This window comes from Trachemys scripta, chromosome 21, assembly GCF_013100865.1.
Source record: "Trachemys scripta elegans isolate TJP31775 chromosome 21, CAS_Tse_1.0, whole genome shotgun sequence".
NCBI lineage: Eukaryota > Metazoa > Chordata > Testudines > Emydidae > Trachemys > Trachemys scripta.
This window is the reverse complement of record NC_048318.1, coordinates 17,103,850-17,121,683: the sequence shown is the minus strand read 5'-3', so window position 1 is coordinate 17,121,683 and position 17,834 is coordinate 17,103,850. Positions and strand designations below refer to the sequence as shown.

General features: G+C 41.8%; 1 protein-coding gene across 6 annotated transcripts in view; it reads left to right on the top strand.

The window, feature by feature from the left end:
* SIK3 (SIK family kinase 3) overlaps positions 1-17,834 on the top strand; it is a gene marked incomplete at its 5' end in the record, with an annotated part of 146,374 nt that overhangs the window by 23,742 nt on the left and 104,798 nt on the right.

Sequence of the window (17,834 nt, the reverse complement as noted above, 5' to 3'; positions counted from 1 at the left end):
TCTGGATCCCAACCCACTCCTCTAGCCTGAGACGTGATTGTTCCTTTCTTCCTGCAGATGCGGAAGGCTGCCCCGACTTGCCAACGTGGCTCCAGGGCTTGACTACACCCCTTCTACCCATATCCAGATTGTCTGCCTCTGGTAGTGCATCCAGAGAGGTGGTTCAATACTCCTGCCTTTATCTGGTAGCATCCGCACTTTCAAAGCCAGTTAGGGCAGCACCAATCAAAATCTTTTCCCTACCTATTTTAGGCACTGACATAACCCCTATTACCATACTATGAGCACCTCCCATTACCCATGTGAGGTAGGGACATGTTCCCGTTTTACAGATGGGTAACTGAGGCACAGAAAGACTAAATGACTTACCCAAAGTTGTACAGAGAGTTTGTGGAGGAGCAGGGAGTTGAACCTGGGTCTCCTGAATCTAAGACTAGTGGCCTAACCGCTCCCCTCTGGGTGTCATCATTCGTCTCTGGGGTTCCCTTCCAATCCAACCCATTGGGGATCAACATTTCTATCCCCCCAAAAGGGCTTCTTGCTAAGGCTCCTGTTCATTCTCTCTGTCCTGAGGAGACCCTCAGCAACTCCACCATAGGAGAAGGGACTCTAGGTCTAGGTGACTAGCTAGGGCCTAAGCCTCATCCCTTCCTTTCCCTAACCAGCCAAAATCCCTCTGGAATCTGACTCTCCCACTCCATCAGTGACTGTTAAGCAAGTCACTTCACCTCCCCGTGCCTCATTTTTCTGAGAGGGGTAATGCTCATCCGCCTTTAAGTGGCTTTGAGATCCTGAGCTGAAGGGTATGTGTACATGCAAAGTTGTTATCCTTAGGCCTCCAATGCCAATAAGAAATTGGACAATTGGTGATGGTTTAGTTTGAGGATCAGATGGGATAATGGACTATTTATAACTTACAGTAAATGTACACAAAAACTGCTTATGTTTGTGTTTGTACCATCCTTTGTGTGTCGCATGCCTTCTTAGCTTGTAAATTCTTTGGAGTTGGGGACCTTGTTACTAGAGTGCTTAGTCCTGTGGAGGCCTAACACTGATTGGGGCTTCTGGGTGCTTCTACAATAAAATGGTTTAATAGACCTCATCGTAAAGGTCCATGTCAGGATGGGCTTTGAGAATGTATGGTGTACCCAAGGGCAATCCAGTCTCTACCATCGTGGGCCCACCCTTTTGGTGTGAGTATTAAGTATATAGTGGTCTGCTGTCTGCTTGTATACTTTTACCAGTTGACGGGGAAACTAACAGAGACTCCTTGTGGGTTGGAAAAGCATTAGTTAAATCCGTTATGAAACTTAAGAAACTTCATCTCTCTTTCCTGAGGTTAACTAACCTCTTTAGTGAAAGAGAAAATATACATTATGAAAGACATGCACAATGGAAGGGAAAATACATTTGACTAAAACTCTAAACCATGGTTGAGGGCAAGAGAACTATTTATTTCTACAGTTCCTATCAAAAAGACAATCTGTTAAATACCTGCCAGCAAAGAAGCCCCAAAGAAGAAATAAACACTGGAGCATACAGACCCCTTTCACTTTCTCAGGCACTAGTGTGCTAAGCATTCTAAGCCACTGTAATCAAGCAAACAGGGCGTGCTATCACAGTAAAAGGCTACTAGGTCATTGTTACAGAAAACAAGCCTGGTCCTGTAACATTTGACATAGGAGAGAGCAGTCGTCAGTAACCTAAGGTTATTTAAAAGTACTTGGTAACTAATGAACCTTTTCTGTTCACCTGTCAGTTACAATTGGTGAAGTAAATTATGCTAAAGACAGTGAATGACACATCCTCCAAAAAGCATGAGATTATATTATGGAAAAATGGTGTACTGGCCCAATGTCCAGACTTGCTGTGGGAGAAAGGGGTTGTGTGTGGGTTAAAGTAAATGAATTGATGTTTCTGAAATGCCAGTGACAGCTCATGTGGACATTTAGGCTCCCAGGGGTGTGATACTAAGGCAAGCTTTCCCACATAATGACTCAATGCTGAGCTGCTGGAAGTACGTCAAGAGGGAGAGGGATGCTAACTTCCATGCCCATTCAGTTCCTGACCTTTTGGCTGAGACCAGTGCTGTACTGTAGACTCTTTCCAGTTGGCAACTAGACTGAGAACACACCAGGTTTGCCTACATCACTGAAAGGCCATTGGATGATACCACCTTTCAGTTAGGTGCAACTTGAGCTGCATTCAGACCAGTGTCCTAGCAGCGAGCTCCATATCCCAATTCCCCCATAAAACGACTTCATATTAAAGAGGGAAGGCCTGAGCTTTAAGTAACGAAAATCCTTTTATTGACAGACTAGTTGCAAAAAAGAATTCCATAAGAGATAGAGGCTAGTCACAGTAACACATGGATACCAGCCTTCATTGAGAAGGGAAGTAATGTTACTTCTGTAGTGAACCAAAACAATCTCTGAACTCTGTCTCTTTAACATTTTTCTTTCAACAGACCACAGGACAACTAGGCCATCTTTATTGCTTCTGAAGAAGGCCCTACTGTCGTTAAATAAACTCATTCCATGTGTCTACCCCCCGCCCCCATACTTCCTGCCGGAAGTTAAGGTGCAGCATGCTGGCCTTTGTGGAGAAGTGCGAGGTTGTTGTACATTTGTATTTTGAATCCATAAAGTCACAGGATCATAAAATTAGTTAGAAAAGACTTGGAGGTCATCTCCCTGCAAGTATCATTGGTAGCCTTGATAAAGGATGTGTCAGACACAGAACTGATACCCCACTTAATCTTGGCCAACTCAAATTCTTTTACAAACCTTTGTAGGGAAGGGTTAGAAGAACTCCAATTTGGAGATCTCCATTTTCTGACCTTTCCTTTAAAGACAAGTAAGAAAACAGAGTGAGTGTGCTACAACTAAGCAAGACGTGTAGCTATCTCCCTCTTGGCTCCTCACAAAGGTACAGAATGCTTGTGGATTTGAGAATGGCTTTTTAAATGTCTGCAAGTAGACCATCAAGACCATTTTCTGTGTGGGATTCAGGAAGAAGACTGGAGATTGTCCCAACCTGAGGAACCCAGAGGCTGGCAAACAAGATCAAAAATAGATATTAAGAAGTCTTAAATCTTGTATCAAGCATATCCAGTATGTAAGAGATTCAGTATGTAGGGTTTCTCTTTACTTTCTAACAAATTATTTTGGGCCATACCTGGCTCTCTCCCCATCGTGTGTGATAAGTTCTGTGAGGGAAAATTAGGGCTTTGTTGCTATTCCTTAATCTTTTGAGCTCTAGCATGGTGCATGGAATGAATGGTTACTATATTTCAGTGCAGACAGACACTTTTTGTATGTTCTTCTGACTGGTGAATGAAATTCTTTGTTTAGAGCGCTGTGTACTTTAAGGTGTCTTCTAATGCTACAATAAGAGAGGATTAGAATAGAAAACTATCTAGAGTATCTGCTACCTACAAGGTTCAAACAGGAAGTGACTCTTTCCTGGTGTTGAGCAAATGGGGCCTAATTTCAGTGCTTTCAGATCTTGTTTCAGGTTCTTCGGATCTTCATACCCTTGTTGTTTTGGTACCTATAATCAATGAAAACCATTAATTCTATTCAGCTTTAGTTTTTCACATCTTCTCTGCAGCGGAATACATCTGAAGCAAGGATGAGTAATATGTTTGAGATACGCTACTATAACCTTTAAACCTGGATGGGAGATGGAGCATTTTAATCTCTGAATTTTTCCATTGCATCTGGATAACTGAACATTCCTATCAAATGAATCACTTTATTAACATGCATAGCTTTTCTTGTAAACCAAAGTATCTCTCAAGACCCTCAATGAAAGTGAACTTAAGCATGAAGCTGATGATATTGGTAAAGGCACTGTTTGTGTTTTCAGTGACTTGAGTGCAGGCTTGGGTTTGTAATGCTGTCCTGCCTCTACATTCTTCCTCCCCCCCTCCCCCCCCCCCCAAAAAAAAAGTCCTCATACATTTAGTTTTCTCTCACATTCCATTTTTATGACATTGCGTGTCTTTTCTTTTTCTTAATTTCCCCCTAGAGGGCCTGAGCAGCACTGTTTACCCTCAGTCAGAGCCAGCTTCCCCTTAGACAGACAAAACCAAGAGTTCTCATTTTACAGTAAGATGAATGGAGGGAGATATCAGAGCATCACTAGAGGAGAGTCACTATAGTAACCAGTGCATTTAACTATGCTCTAATGAGGTGCTATGCCAGCATCTCGCTCACTCTCCTTCATTGTCATGTCTCAAAGATGTTATGCTAGAGATACAGTCATTCAATCCATTTATTTGGGAGAAGTTTTAAGAGCAGCATTTTCATAGGCTGGATTACACACATGGACTGTTCTTGCATTTGACCCAGGGGCTCAGTTTGTCTCTGTGTTGGGGAACTCTGCTTGTGAAAACTTGAGACCAAGTAGCATTGACAGCTGGACCTTTTTGTTCCCTGCGAGTTGATTATATGGACAGCATCTCAGCGTATGTTGTCTGAACGCTCCACTGCTACAGCTTTTTAACGCCACCCTGAAACGGGGTATGTTCTTTAGTAACAGACACAGTTCAGTGTTAAAGCTATCCCTGTTGAAGCCTGTGTAACAATGCATTTAATAATGCTGGTTACTGTATCTCTGAGAGGCTGCATGAGGGTAACCCAACACATTCTCTAAGTACTGGCAATACTTTTTCGGAGAGGTATTGTCAAACTCCCATAGTGTGGACCACATCTTACTACAGGGAGAATCTCTTGGCCTGCCTTCTCTATCATTTGCAATTGCACAGCTCTTATCCCCTCCCAATCAGGATCCCATCCACAACCATGCAGCTTCCTCTGGTAGCTACAGCAAAGGCTTACGTTCCTCTTTGTGGGCCAATGCTCCTCCTAGATTTCCACTCTTCTTTGCAAGGGAAGCTCCTTACTTCTATCTGCTGTTTCAGACTAGATCATGGATGAGCAGTGGTCCATGGAGCATAGTTTAGGAACTGCTGATCAAGCAAATAAATTGATTTACAGATACTATACTAAAATATTTTATATACACAAGTTATCCTCCATGGTACAGATTGAGAAGCTGGAAATATTTGTATTTAAAATGACAGAATAACTTGATTTTTTCACCATTTTGAGGTCATTAAGCAGGATGTTCTTCACTTTCTATGTCCTGTGGAGTAACTATCAAAGCTGAATGGTGCTTTAGCTACACCATTCCTACTCTGCCAGTCAGTCATAGGGCTATCTTCGTTTTTATGCTGTGAATCTATTGTGGAAGAAAACAGTCTTCACTCTCAGGTTGGTTGCAACAAGTCAGAGACCGTTTATTTTCCTGACACTTAGCAAGGGGAGAGTACATTGGGACAGGGGTTCCCCCCGTCCCAGGCAAGTCTCTGTTAGATTAACAATTAGGGCAAGCATTAATACCTTTTGTTACAGACACTAATGATCAACAACCGCATCTTGTTTATACATATTCCTTCTGATACCTTACTTTTCTCAATACATTCTCAAAGTTTTAACAGTTAAGTATAGTGTAAATATTAAGTACTAAATTGATTTATTTTTTTTCCTCCTACAGTCACTGCTTTCCTTCTCTTTTCTTGTAACCCTAGGTCTCTGTAGGTCATTTGTATATAATGATAGCCCGGTTAGTCTCTTTAAAATCTGATTTATACTTTGCTCTCTACAGAGACTGGCTGTCTTGTCTTTAGGGTGATGGGCAGAATGAGATGCATAATTATGGGAAACTGTAGCCTGTAATGAGTGGAAGAAACACATTTTTATTAAGACTTGTTGGTGAGAATGACTTACTCTTTAGCAGTGCTGTGGTTATTTTAAAAGATGAACATACTGTACTCTAGCCTATTATAGTTATCTCAGATGTCACTTTTATTTATTTTCTAAAAATCTGCCAGTGGTTAAACCCAGCATTCCATTACCAATGAAAAGTTCTTGTTTACCCAGTGGAAGATACTGTGTTTGAAAGCTGCTTATTACCCTCTGGAATAGAAGCCCTTTTTCCATTTTATACCTGAATAATAGAAACCAAACCTTACATGTCTGAAAAAAGTCTTACTTTGGGACAGACAAGGGGCAGTTGTCTTCCTTAACATAAATACTTTCTAGACATACTAGCTTCATTTGCCTCTTCTCTCTCCTCCCTCCCACCAAAACCTGTCAAAGTTCGAATGGAGGTGGGTTCATTAATTAAGGGATAATTCCATTGGAATCTGGCACTGTGTACTTGTAAATTGCGTGTGTGAATCTGAGGCTGTCTTTTTGCCTGCAGGCAAAAATAGGAAGGTGGCTTTCCTGCAGTGATAGTAACAGAGGGGTTTCTGCTAACTAATGGAGAGGGTTTAGCTTACACTGACAGATCTGGTTTATATGCTCAGAAACAGAAGCTTCCATGAAGTGAGTGGCCAGGTTGCCCAGCGACTGGCTCTACTCTTCTTACTTGGATGAAGCTGTAGGGTTTGGCTAACTTTGCTTGGGAAAAGATTCCTTGGGAATTACTCGCAGCTGCTGAGCTTGGCTGGCTTTGGGGAATGTTTTGGGGGAATTCGGGTAAGGAAAGTAGATGCCAGTTTTCATATTCTTGACCCTTTCTGCAGTGTGTAGCTCCTGAAAGTGACATGCCTCATCAGGCTGCTGTCCCCAGCGCTTTTCTCAAATAAATGTATAGAACTGACTTACTGTCAAACTGGAAGATACTCTGGATACTAAAGCCAACAGACAAACATATGCATTACAGTTCAGCGTTTCAAATAAACGTTGCCGAGAAGGCAGGCACTCAGGATACATGTCTGTTCTGAAAGAGATTTTCCTGGAAAGACTGCAGCACATGGTGTGGTCATGGTAGCAATGCACCCGCTGTGCTCATAGGGTTTAGAAACCAGATTCTGCATCTCTGAAGCAAGCACAGGAGTGAGGCAGTATAAAGCAGGTTAGCTGTCACTACCACCCACCTCCCAGCACTCCTTGATCTGTGCTTTCTGGCTTTCATTCTACTGTGGGGGCTCACCTGCCCTGAGGGGTTGAACTTGATGACCCTATAAGGTTCCCTTCAGCCCTACCAGGAAGTTGGGATGGTTTTTGGCTGGCTGGCTGTTTTTTGATGTTATCTCAGGCACATTTATTTTACTTGATGTGTCTCTAATGTAAAGCCGTATAAATAACTGACTTTTTTCGGTTCACTATATGCAGTGTTGTAGCTGTGTTGGATATTAGAGACACAACATGGGTGAGGTAATAACTATTTTACCAACTTCTGTTGGTGAGAGAGGCAAGCACTTGAGCTTACACAGAGTCTTCTTTCGGTTCACTGTCATATCTGAAAAATTGTGTGTCCGGAGGGTGAGGGAGAGAATCATTTCAAGTCAAACAAAACTTTGTTTAGATTCTGAACCTTCTTGTAACATTGTGAAAATGAAATTGCAGGAAATGACTTTGTTTTGAATCAAAAGGTTCTGTTTTTTACCACCCAAAACAATTTGGCAAAATCAACACAAATGTGCAAAATGTTTCGACTGACCCGAATCTGCTGCTGCTTCTTTTTTGTGTGTGTGGAGTTGGTGGAAAAAACTTCTTCACCCAGCTCTAGTCTAATGGGCCCAGGACACTCACTTTCATGCTGAATACTTTTTTGCTCAAACAAGACTGGGTGACTCAGGGTAGTTTTGGGAGGGATGCTATACAGAATATATATTGTTCAAGAGTTAATTTTTAAAAAATCCTATAGATAAGTTGATCCTTGAATGAAACCCTACATACAGAGTATCATCTAGCACATTACAAAGAATACTCAAATCATATGGGTTTTTTAAATAGTGCCTAATTGGTGTGACTATGTGACTTCATTGTGGGACCCCCCCCCCACACTCTGAATTCTTTCTCCCTCCCTTGCACATGCCCTTTCCCCAAAAGAAGGGGGGGAGGCAGTAGTGCCCACCTAGTCAGTGTTTTTCCCCACACTATTGTACCCTGAAGAAAGTGAAATGAAATGCAAGTAATTCTGGTTCTCTCTCTTTCCAATGAGATCATATTGTAGCTGAAATATTGACATTTTTTTGCTTCTCTAGTTTCCAGTTCTCTAGCATTTCTAACCTCACAACCAGTGAATATACTAGCATTTTGCAGTCTCCATTACAAGAAGGAAAGATTACTTATCACCCTTGCAAGATATTAGCTTTCTTCTCTTACTGGTACACGTTAAGTTAATAGAAATCCTGTATAGCTACTTCTGGTAATATATGTCCCTGGAGAGCAAGGTCATTGCAAATGATACAAGTGAATGAGTAGAGAAAGATGGAAATGTGATCTGAGATTCCTTCAGGCTCACTCATCCTGCTCTCTCCATGTGTTAAGGGAGACTGTATTTACGTCACTGTGTCTTACATAAGGACATTGATCTATAATGTGGTAGCTCCTGAGGCTGTGTGGGTCTTACAAGGCTCCTGTATAATTGGTTCAGTATGTGCCCAGTGGAGAGCTATGTAGCATTTATGTACAACTTTGCAGCTGCATAGAAAGATCTTGGATTATGGAGTCTGTGTAGCTCTTGAATTCTTAAAAATTAAACCTTGATTCTTTTAGTTTTTTTTCCAGCTTCTTGGACTTTCAGTGCCCATCAGTTTAAGCAAAAGAACACATAATTGAACTCGCTATAAATCCGACTTGCCACATTGCGTTAGCTAGCAAAGGCCTAGTAATGGAGTTTAGTATCTGAATAAAATATCAGTGTCAACTATGAATAAGCAAGGTATTGGGCTTGGGTTGGTGGCTTTTCCTGGACTATCTTGCAAGGCTGTCATAAATCTTCTTGCTCCAGGCTTCCGCTCAGAACCCATTATATTCCTTTTGGAAATGGGTTGACCAATGTATAGGTTGTGGAATAAACTGAATCCTAAAAACTGGAGACTCTGTTGAGGCACAGTGCTCAGCTTTTGGAGAGACTGGCTTGTAAATAAAAGTTGATCCAATATAGAAATCTTGGGAATTCAGAACACTTTCTTAAAACCAGGGTCATGCTTTTTGTGGTTGAGGTAATGCTTTCTGAGTTGGTGAGAATGATGTAAGTTAGTGATTAAGAATTAAGTATCCTGTTGTTAGCTCTTGGTTTCCATTCAGAACCTAAACAAAGAACAGTGTCTTGGGAACAGAGTACTCGGAACTATGTGAAATGATATCAAAACCTGACCTTAAAAATGGGTTTTGGCTGTTTGTGACACTTACAGCACATATAGGCTTGGGTTGTGTGAGCCGCTGGGTGAGAATTTCTAGATTTGTCGGTGTCCCAGTGCATACAGTACTGACACACTATTGAGGAATCTGATACAAATGCATCTTTCATGATTGCTTGTCACAGTGTTAACCAGCAAGCAACAAACAGATTAACTTCAATCCAGTGAACTACATGGGTTTTGACATTTACATAGCAGTCTTGTGATGTTCCTGGTTCAGAAGGCAAGTAGATAGTTTTACTGCAACATGTTATCCAATATAGCTGTTCAGTCTGAGCCCTTCTCCACTAAAAACAAAACAAAACATTTTTACCCATATGTACAGTAAAAATGGAGCAGAAATCAAAGTTGAAGCAAAGCTCAAAGGCTAGAGACTGAAGTATAGACACTGCGGGTGGGCACTGCATAGGTTTTCACAAGAGTGCACTATGTTCACTGTGGACTCCCAGTGACAGACAGACAAGACTGAGGCAACGCTGATAGGAAGAAGGAAGAGCTTCAAAGAATTTGTCTCCTTTGTAATGCTTCTGGCTGCAGAGGATGTCTGCCCTGAGATTAAGTTGGTTGACAACCCTGATGTTCATTTTGGACTTGTAGGAGTTTAGCTATCTGAACAGCCATGGTGGAAATAGCCCATATTCATCTGCAACTGGTGAGAAGATTTTTGCCTGATCCTATCCAGTGTGGCACTGTCCAGTGATGCATGTTTGTGACTTTCAGGCCTAATTTATAGCAACTTTTTATACGTAGGAGCAAAGCCATGCAGCCTGAGAAATCTCCAGCTGATGCTAGGCAGACAGTCTGCTGCGTTTTGGAACGTGGGTCACTGTGAGCCCATCTTTGATGGTTCAATGTCTGCAAAAGCTCCCTATTAAACTGAGTCCAGGTTGAGGTCTGTGTCCTGACAGTGAAAGGCCTCTCTGGGATTGGTCCTGCTACCTGAGAGATCACCCATCTTATGTCAGTGCCTGGGGCCTCTCTGGCAGCTCGGTTCCCATGGACTTGAATGCAAGCGGGATGTGCTGAATTCATGAGACAAGTTTTTTTGCAGGAGCTGGACCTAAACTGGAAAACTCTCTCCTTTAAGAGAGAAGTGACCATGGACTTCACGGCTTTGAGAACTTAATGCAAAACCAATTTATTTTACTTGGCTTTCCCTCAATACATTTTCCATATTGGTTTGTGAAAAGTTTTGCATGAGACATGAAAGCTCCCTCTTAAATTAATTGAGCTCTTTCTCATGTAGGCTAGAGGTGGTGGGAGAGAGAAGAGAGATCTTGCCATGTATTTAATAACAAGATCTCTGGCACTACAACCATGTAGGTCATACAAGTATCTAGGTAAAGAGGGAGTTTTAAGTCTTATGGTCTTGGTTGGCCTAAAGCTAATACCCAATGACACCTTAGGGAGGCCTTTGCCTTGAATTGGACAGACGAAGGCAATAAAAATGCTAAAAATATCTCCAATACTGTTACCTTTCCAGGTTGCCATTTTGGAATTTTTCAGTTAGAAGTGCCTTAGAAAATCCAGTGAATAGGGAGAGTCAAATTCTGACTTGGCAGCCTGTCTGTCTGATCTTTGGTAAATGCAGATGTGCATCTTGGAACAATTTACTCCTGGTAGCATTCAGTGGTACTAGTGCAATTGTATACTCTGACATATGGAGCATGGCTTCAGAAGGTAATTTAAACAAATGGCGTGCCGCTTCCAATTTTACAGGCTTCTAATCTAGGAGCCAAAACTGTTCTCATGATTCCAGCTTGCCCACCCTAGTTGTACCAATTCTCACATAACCTGCCAAGTTTGCAAAGTGGGGGAGGTGCCCTTCTCACTCTGGCTGTGCAGAGTTACTCTGTAGCAGCAGCATTTGGAGGTATTTCTATATAAAGGGTGATAAGAGGCAGGGAATCAGAACTGTGGCTGAAGTCTTGAGCTAAATGGCCAGCCCCGTCAGACTGAACTAACAAGTTTGATCATATGGTATATGAAGTTAGAGTTTGTCTAACTTTCTCAATTTGTGTCTCTGGGTCTCCCAGTTCTGTGCTAACATGTTGTCTCTGTATTGGAGGCATCTTAAGTTGACTTTGGTTACAAAATTCCCATGCAGCCAGCTAACAAAATTAGATGACTAAATTCTAGGTTTTGTTCTGCATGGTTGAGTTTCCTGAGTGTTTCTGGTTAGCGTTGGATGCTCAGTTACTGTCAAACGCCTCACTCTCTTCTTACTGGATGCACTTCTGCAAGGATAGTTTAGCAAAAACTGGTAAATGAGTGCTTGGCATAATCTGCAGTCATTCCCACTTGTGCTACATGAAGAAAATACCGATGGCTGTATGGGCTGAGGAATGTTAAAATGAATTTATACACCAGAGCTCCTATAAAAACTATGAACTATATGATAAACTTGCCTGCATTAGTACTTAGCATGTGAACAAGAACTTAAATTTAATGTATTTAGCCAGCAGAGGATTTTGGGTCCATTTTCCCATTGCTAAATTGAAGGGGATAGAGATAAGGCTTGAACAAGTTTTCACTCCCACTAGTATTCAGGGCTGGCTCCAGGCACTAGCGCAACAAGCAGGTGCTTGGGGCGGCCAACGGAAAGGGGCGGCACGTCCGGCTCTTTGGCGGCAGGTCCCTCAGTACCTCTCAGAGAGAAGGACCTGCCGCCGAAGAATGAAGTGGCGGTGGTAGAGCTGCCGCCGATCGCGGCTTTTTTTTTTTTTAATTTTCTATTTTTTCGTGCCGCTTGAGGTGGCAAAAATGCTGGAGCTGGCCCTGCTAGTATTAATGGGTGACACACTTGCTTTTCCTGGGAAAAGTGGTGAATAGAATCCTTTGAGAGTGGACACAGCAGAACTTAACAGTTTGACGGGTGTGGAAGAAGAACACACGCCACAAACTAGGATCTAGAAATGATTCTTTTGTGCTGTTTGAATTTTTTTTTTTGCCGTGTTCACATGCAGTTGTGAATGGCTGGAGTTTTTGAAATACAAAGTTCACTCAGCAGCCACATGCATCTGCCGTTTTGCATTCTATATCTCTTGTTTACAGGATTTATTGAGCCGTTGTTCATTGTACCTTCTCTGTTTATTAGCTGGGGCTAATTTGGTTACACGGTTCTTACTTTGTTTTCTGTTTATACTCTTTTTCCTTATTATGATAAACTAATTTAGTATCTGTATCTGGTTTTTCTGAGAAAGTTACTATCTTCAGCCTATTAAAACTAGAGTTGGACATTTGATCAGTCCAAAAATTGGTCATTTGACTGGTCAAATATTAGTTAAATATTGTCAAATATTTTAAGTCATTAGGTCAGTAACAAAAGCGTAAGAGTTCATGGTTTGTAGTAGGTTTAGCCTTGGATATTTGTTTTATTATAAAAAACAAGTTACTTAAGTTATTTTAACTTAGAAATATGTGAAGCACAAAGAAATAAAGTTCTAAACCAGACAGAAGCAGCATGATGCAACCAGACAGGTAGGCTGCTGCCTACCTCAGGGCATTCTGGCTGGAATACTTGACAGTATTTGACCATGGTCAAATAATAAATGCTCAATTGACCAGCTTACCAAGTCTAATTAAAACAAAACATCACTAAGTGCATAGTATCAGTACTTGTTTATCTGGTTTTCCCCACGATGGATAAAAACCCCAGAAGACAAGACAGGAATAGTACACTGCATTTATAGAGCCAAGCTCTGCAATACTCTCACCATTATACACATGGAGAAATTGAGGTACTCAAGTCGCCTCAGGAAGGACATGCAGCAAATCAAATCCTGATTTCTTGACCTTTACTCTAACTATTAAACCAGCTTGCTTGCTTCATCAATGTACAGGCCAAATATAAAGCTATTGCGTAGTAATTCCCTGAGTTTTTAGTAGTTAACTGATCTGTAGCAGCATGTGCGTGTAATAGCAAAAATTCACAATCCAAAAATTCAAATGTATAAAGTTTAGTGCTGCAGATTTGTTTTGTTTAAGACCCCAGAATGCTTCCTTAGGTGGGATTTATTTGTTTGTTTTTTGTTTTCCTGTGGTTTGTGTGAGGATAAAGAGGCTTTGTTCTCTGCAGGCTCCTGAGTGTAGGGTTTACAAGGAGAGGCATTGAGTGAGTTCCAGGTTGTGGCTTTACGCCCACGTGCCCTTGCTGCATTTACCTGTATTTAGTGCATGGCTCAGATTCAGTGTTTGTCTTTCAGTATTTAAACATTCCCAAGAAATTAAATCTTTTAAGAACATTATTCTTCACACCAAATGCCTATAGAAGCCCAGTCTTATTCTGCCCATGTTCATGTGTTGGCTGGTGTCCTAGTTCTTCAGAGTTTGATTTACAGTAGCAGACCAAAATGTAAAAGCTAAAATTAGATTTTTCAAATCACAATTCTAAATCCACCTCCAAAATAGCAATGTCTCCCAGCTTGGAAAGCACGCACACACCCCTCACTTTTTATCTTACGAAATTGGTGGGTGTATCAATTGCTCATGCAAGTTGGGAACTATAATAGCACTGATGTGAGCCAGGCATCGAGAGCTCTGGCACTGTTCAGATTTCCCCTTGAAACTCTCCGAAGGCACCTGAGTCCTGGGCTGCAGCCGAGAGCCAACTCTTCAGAAATAGCATATATCATTATTTTAACTTTAGAGTGTGCATGAATGGAGGCTACAAGCATGAGGCCACGAAATTCACTTCCATTCCTGACCTTAAGCCAGGACACACACAACACATCCTTTGTATTTTGCACAGGCATTTGGAACATGGAGGGGCTGCTGGGAGGGATAGCTCAGTGGTTTGAGCATTGGCCTGCTAAACCCAGGGTTGTGAGTTCAACCCTTGAGGGGGCCACTTAGGGATCTGGGGCAAAATCAGTACTTGGTCCTGCTAGTGAAGGCAGGGGGCTGGACTCAAAGACCTTTCAGGGTCCCTTCCAGTTCTATGAGATAGGTATATCTCCATATATTATTATTTAACCAGGCATGAGACACGCTGGTTCAGAGTCTGAGACGCTCCTGTTTTGACAATGTACTTCAGTATTGACAAGGAACAGAACCTCTTATTTCTTACACTCCAACCTGGACCCATTCTGCTGTATACCTTGGGGACCCCAAGCCCAGCGAGTTATGCAAAGGCTGTTAACCCACCAAGCCCATTCCTTCCTGTGGTCATAGTGGTCCTACATAAGTGTTTGAAAGTGGTAGGGTGTTGAGTATAATGCTTTAAAGGATTCCTATATAGCATAATTGTGATCCAACAGGTTGCAATGGTGAGTCATAAACACATAGTCCAGGGGTAGACGACCTATGGCACGCGTGCCGAAGGCGGCACGTGAGCTAATTTTCAGTGGCACTCTCACTGCCCAAATCCTGGCCACCAGTCCGGGGGCTCTGCATTTTAATTTAATTTTGAATGAAGCTTCTTAAACATTTTAAAAACCTTATTTACTTTACATACAACAATAGTTTAGTTATATATTATAGACTTGTAGAAAGAGACCTTCTAAAAACGTTAAAATGTATGACTGGCACACGAAACCTTAAATTAGAGTGAATAAATAAAGACTCAGTACACCACTTCTGAAAGGTTGCTGATCCCTGACATAGTCTAACCTCCCTCCTGTCTATCTGGTAGCGCTCTGTGTAGTATCTGGGTACAAATAATATGTTGCCTCTCCTATAGTCCCTTTCATTCGAGGATCAAACATTCTAAACCAGAATTAAGCTTTACTGCACCCCATGAGGTAGGTATATAGTAACTCCATTGTACAGGGTCATGAAAATGACTTGCTTAACATCAGCCAGAACTCATGATAAAACTTAGATGTCCTCCCAGTACCTTACTCTGATCAGTAGATCAACAACCCTTTCTTTACAGAATGTCTCTTTTCCTCCACTTGGTTACAATCATTGAAAATAAGGAGAGAGGGGGATTCCTTGCCATCTTGATTTAAAAAAAAAAAAAAAAGGGGGGGGGGGGGGAGAATGCCTTTCTGGAACTTGAAAACTCTATACACGTGTTTGTGGGAGGGAAGGTACTGTGTATTGTGAGACCAAGTGCCAGCTTTCTGAGCGGGATCCCTCAGAAAGGTGAGAGGTTTGTAGCAATCCCGTTAATGTAAAAGACTCTGCCATTGAGACTCCGTAGGATTTAATTCGTCTTTTCTTATGGCTCACAAATGAAGAGGAACATCTGTTATTATGTATGGTGACCAGATGTCCCGATTTCATAGGGACAGTCCTGATTTTTGGGTCTTTCTTATATAGGCTCCTTTTAGCCTCCATCCCTTGTCCTGATTTTTCACACTTGCTGTCTGGTCATCCTATTATTATGTGAGATAGTCCTAAAACTAGTATTAATGCTGTGGGTGTTGTGTAACACTCAAATTAACTATGCTTCTCCCAGAGGCTGCTCCTTTATGGAGTTTTAGCTTTCTAGGCATGTTTTTTCACCTCCAGATGAGTAGCCTACTAGTTGAGTGCTTAAACCACTTCTGATTCCTTGAACTGAATCCAGGTATTTGTGCCAGAAATGGACTGTCAGCTCCTATGAATTAGTTGTAGACCAAAATGAAAGCCAATTCTTTAAAAAGATAGTATGTGGAGCTATTGCAGCAGAAGGCTGTCTCTTAAACCCGGCCTCCCTCATAGCTGGCTTTGTCATAAGACAGATGAATTTTTAAACTAATTTTTGACATGGGCCCCCAGAAATGTGCATTTACCCTAATTGAAGCTGTCATGGGGAGTAAAATGAAGCAACAAAGGGAAAAGAGTGAAGCAGACACTTGGCACTGACAACACAAGCAAACTATTAATTGAAATAAGTGTTAGAATCTCCTCTAGCCTCAGGCGGCTGTTAGTGGCTTATTGAGAGGTTTGTGGAGGAAGGACTGAATGAGCATGTGTTTCTGGTTAGGTACCTTTACCCCCCAGATTTCTGCTTCTTCGAGACAGAGAGAGAAAGAGAGTGTATGTGTGTTTCTGTGGCTTTGTTTGAACCAAACTTTGTAATGAAACATAAGCTGCAGTGAAAAATGGGTGACTGCCATTCTGGTACTTTCCTTTAAATCTTACTGAACTTGCATTTGTCAAAGTTCGGAGGCAAAAGCAGCCTGTAATTCTCTAAGCCAAAAGATGGGTGTAGAGCAGCCCTAAAAAGGTTAATGGGCTGTAGTGAGCTTTGACTTGGCCATTATTACTACTACTACCACCTTGTCCTTATGGCCCCCTCCCTACTCCAGAGACGTTCAGAAACGTTTGGAGGCGGGGAGAAGGTATTGCAGGTATTGAAGGTATTGACTGTGGTGTAAAATAATGAGGAAGAACCCCAAACCTGGAAGTTAAATGAATATGGCTATGGATTACAGGTGTCAAACCCATTCCACTGAGGTATGGTTTGGATGATTCTGATGAGTTTCCTGACTTGTTGTGATGGTCTTTTGCCTCTTTTGTCAGTTTAAAAAGTTCTGAACTCATTTTCTTTTTTGTAATCCTGATACGTAGGCTAAGTCTACACTACCCGCCAGAAATCGACCTCTCGGGGATCGATTTATCGCGTCCCGTTGGGACGCGACAACCGATCCCCGAATCGACGCTCTTACTCCACCAGCGGAGGTGGGAGTAAGCGCCATCGACGGGAAGCCGCAGAGGTCGATTTTGCCGCCGTCCCTACAGCGGGGTAAGTCGGCTGCGATACGTCAAATTCAGCTACACTATTCTTGTAGCTGAATTTGCATATCTTAAATCGACCCCCTCCCCCCCCTGTAGTGAAGACCTGCCCTTAGTTATGGAGTTTTGTTACCACCTTGTTGCCTGCTGGCTTTGCAGCAGAGACACTGCTGTAACCTTGTGGAGGTTTCAGTGCAACTTATTTTAATATGACTAGCTAATATCCTTCTGAGCCAGTGCAAGTAACAACAATAGATATCTGGTGTGGGGAGAAGTCACTTTGCATCATAGAGATTTTAGGAAACACTTGAGCAATTCAATATGGCACTTCTGATTTGAAGCACATGTGATATCGGCTGGGCAGGGCTGCAGCTTTCTGGTGCTCTTGTGTTTTTTTTCTCTTTTCTTTGAGGGTTAATATATTTGAAGTCTTTAGCTCTTACAATTTAAGTGTTGCTGCCCTTTCTGAAATTGTCCACTTCGTTGTTAAACTCTGGGACCTCTACCTGCTGAATCCGAAATGTATGTAAGCAAAGTGGTGGGATTGACCACAAGATTTTGAAATGGATCTTGTTTGCCAATAATTTTTACCAGTCATTAAATCAGCTAATTAGGAGAGTTATAATTGAATCAGGGAGTGGAGATGGCATGCTGAAGGCCTTGGGTTTGGCAGGGAAATATTTTTGATTCTGTCGCATTCTTGGAATTGTAAGTAATATTGTAGTCTTTTAAACAGCTTTGTATGTGAGTGATTCGACCATTTCAGTTCTCTCTTAGGGTCAAATGCAGACTAAAGTTACTAGGTTTGGCAGAAACATAAAAACACTGAATTAAATGCATGCATCTCTGAGATGTAAACAGTAGCTGTTTTAAAAAAGTATCTAAAATAGTCAATATTTTGAGGCTGACTGAGTCAGTAGCTTGAACAAGTGTGTGTGTGTTT